The sequence below is a fragment of the Frankliniella occidentalis genome, unplaced genomic scaffold (genome assembly GCF_000697945.3).
Source record: "Frankliniella occidentalis isolate FOCC.00 unplaced genomic scaffold, Focc_3.1 Scaffold141, whole genome shotgun sequence".
Classification (NCBI taxonomy): Eukaryota; Metazoa; Arthropoda; class Insecta; order Thysanoptera; family Thripidae; genus Frankliniella; species Frankliniella occidentalis.
The window spans coordinates 124886-128165 of NW_026267268.1; the positions used below are offsets into that span (position 1 = coordinate 124886).

The 3280-nt window shown below is 48.6% G+C and overlaps 1 protein-coding gene across 2 annotated transcripts in view; it reads right to left on the reverse strand.

Annotated features, from left to right (window-relative positions):
- The window catches only part of LOC113213894 (uncharacterized), a 120544-nt gene that overhangs the window by 97948 nt on the left and 19316 nt on the right, over positions 1 to 3280 (reverse strand). Inside the window, exon 2 of one of the 2 annotated variants that reach the window (XM_052270845.1) lies at positions 1771 to 1837. The exons of the other annotated variant lie outside the window; for it this stretch is intronic. The gene's annotated coding sequence lies outside the window, so the exon portion shown is untranslated. The remainder of the gene's footprint in view (positions 1 to 1770; positions 1838 to 3280) is intronic. 2 annotated transcript variants of the gene reach the window in all.

Below are 3280 nucleotides of genomic sequence, written 5' to 3' on the forward strand. Positions count from 1 at the left end.
CCACCCAAACTTTTCCATACATATCCCTTGCGCTGCGCTGGGCTCCTATCTCTCCGCGGCGGAAGAGCGGAGAGTCTCTCTACGCGCCGCTGTTCTTACTTTGGCCCAGTTAGCCCCTGACCCTGCCGCGTGCCCCAGTGCCCCGCGGCCCGCTCCAGTTCGCGGTGCGAAGCAGAACGTTAGACCGCACGAGATGAATGCTTTCTAAACTTTCAACGGCCGTTCGGCCCCGGATCGGAACCTCACTGCCGACATTACGGAACCAAAACATTATGTGGCGAAGCCGAGAGAGACTGTCTGAATAATTACACAACAAACTTCAAGTTTGGTACGCAGAAAAGGAAATAAACGAAATGACAGAGCACCGACTCCTTCTATAGGATCATTTTCGCGCCAGAGAGGTGCCACAGCTCAATATTAAATGAGCATGTCAGGGAGTATTGACGCTCAATTACGCGACTGATAGAGAGAGAATGAATGAGAGAGGAGGGGAAGGAGAGGGAGGAAGAGAGAGCGGGGAGATGGAGGGGGAGAGAGTGAGGGAGACAGAGATGGAGAAAGGGGGTGGGGGGGAAAAACCGACGGAGGACTGGTTCTGTCGGGTTCTGTACACATCGGCCAGCACTTCCGTGCACTCCCCTCCTCCGCGGCCCTCGCGTCCTGCTTCTTCCCTCGATAAATTAACAGCAGCACAAGGAAGGAGGGGGCGCCAATTTCCACGACACACAGCCAGGTCTTTTGTGTGTCCCTCAGAGAGAGAGAGAGAGAAGGGGGGAGTGAGCGAGGGAATAGCCACCGGCCAGCCCGGAGCCCCAGAGGGGGTCGAGCTTAGCGGGCCCCGGCTGCATTATCTGCCCACTGCACAAGGAGTCCACCGGCAACAAATGTATAAATCCACTTTTCCGAAAACAGTTGAATGTACAGTTGTTGAAACCATTCGAAGCAAATGCCAAATCCATTTACAAAGTTCAAAGGTAGTTTGTAAGTACAGAGAAAAATATGTTGGTAGTAGTTGCAAACTACATTGCTTTGTAATTGCATAGAGGATTCAAACCGGTTTCGCGCGAAATAAAACGTTTCTGAGAAAGGCGGAAAAGGGGCGGGAAGCAAATGTTACCTGAACTGAACATTTGAATATTGAATATTTATCAAAACTGATCTCTAAAGTACAGGACGGACATATTTATCACATCGCAATCAACAATTAATAACAACAACAAAACAGAAAAGATCCAAAAGAAAAAACCTGTCGCTGGAAGGAGATTTATTTTCAGTATTTCCAACCTTTCTGAAGTCGCCTTTCCAGTTCCAGCCCGGGCCCGGCCCACCTCCCAAAAGGATATCCCCCAAAGGACGAAGACAGGCAACTACCACTGAGTTTGACGGTTGGATTTTCAATCACAGAGTTTCTCCCAAACGGACGAGGGTAAAATGGAGGAAGTGGGAAAAGAGAGAGAGAGCGGGGGGCTGCCGCCGCACCCAGCCCCTTCTCGCCCTCGGCCTCTGCCTGATGGAGACGCACTGTTTTCAAGCAGACGACACTTGTTGGAAACTTGTTGGCTCTCCCAGCCGTGTCCCCTGATACTCTGCGTGATCTACTTTATTGCCCAGGCACTGGGTATTGCAACCACAATGCCGGTAAATTGCAGACATTTCAGGTGCGGACACGAATACCCAGTCTATGAATCTACATCCGACATCCGATCAGATTTTGGGATCATTATATAATTTAAAACAGAAATATATTTTTGGAAAAGTTTTTAAAGTTACCGATGACGATTGGGGGTTCCATATAATACTGCAATGCCATAGACGATGGGGGGTGCGGCTCGCTCACCTGAAACAAAAACAAAAAAAGATCACAACTTAAACAAGAAAATAAAACACAGGCCCCTGGGGGGTAGTAATGAACAGCCAGACCCACCCCCATCGGAATCAATTAAATATATTTCATTCACCCAACCACGCAACACAATTAAGTGCTCTCTCAAATATAAACGGTGACATTAATGAATGTTTCGTACTACTGAGAGGGTTATGGGGGGTATTTAGGGTATTTATGTATGACCGAACATGTTGTCCGTTCTATCAAGGTCGTTCCGATTTGTCAAATTTTTAACAGTAGTGATTTTTAACTGCAAAGCGCTGATTTGTAACAACAAAGCAATGATTTGAATTTACAAAAAAGTTCGCTTAGCAATACGAGGACGAGGTTCATATTTCCTCTGCAATACAAGGCAATGCTTTGTAGACTTTTCCTCGTGCTATCCGCCACCGCAGTCTCCGTCGGCCCACCACGTGACGCGACCCTCGTTCTATCCCACGGCATCCTGCTGAGTGTGAAACCAAAATCGATGACCACCATCACGGACCCCCAGCAGAGCAGGCCGCAGCACAACCAGCAGCTCGCCGACCCGCACCCTTGCAGGGGCCCTGCAGGGCTGGCCCAGGAAGGAAGGAAGGAAACTTACCACCGCGCCTCGCCACACCCCGCCCCACCCCGCCGAAGTACTTGCAAACTCCACGCCTGTCCATAACTCCCCCTCCTCCGACACACTCGCGCACACAATAACGCGCTGTCCAAACTCAAACATGAGTAACGAGTACACCATACATATATCGTGCGCCGTACAGTCACGCACTTCTTTGTCACGCGCATACAAGCGCAAGTGTGTGATGATGGCAGCAACTATCGTAAGCAACACACAGTTTAAGTCAGTCTTTTTTTGTTGAAGTACAACTTAGTTTTATGTTGTATTATTGTTTATGTTCTATTATTTTTTGGTAATTTTCGCGGGATTGGTTGCTGGGGTGCACTGCAAACTGCTTGCCAACAATAAATTTCGTATTACGATTTTCTTTGAAGCTGAAAAGATTTTGAGGCAGTGACACAAATAACTATGGTTCTTCGAAATTAGCTTGAAAGAATATTTATTTGCAATATTGAAAAGAATATAGTCTGTAAGTATTTTATAGTGTGAGTAGAGGGATGCACAGTGCAGCACAGGGGTGGGAGGTGTCGAACCAGAGAGCAGTTGGTAGTAGGGTGGGGGTAATAAGTACCCAGCCAGCCGGAGCCGGTGAGCCAGGATAACTGTGAGCGAAGCAAGGGTCAGAGAGTGAGACAGAGAGCAACTGAGAGAGACATCCCGTGCTTTGTTTCCGAACGCCCCGCTGCACAGCGCCGCTGAATTATGCAAGCAACGGCAGAGAGAGAGAGAGAGAGAGAGAGAGAGAGAGAGAGAGAGAGAGAGGAAGGGGGAGAGAGAGAAAGAGAGAG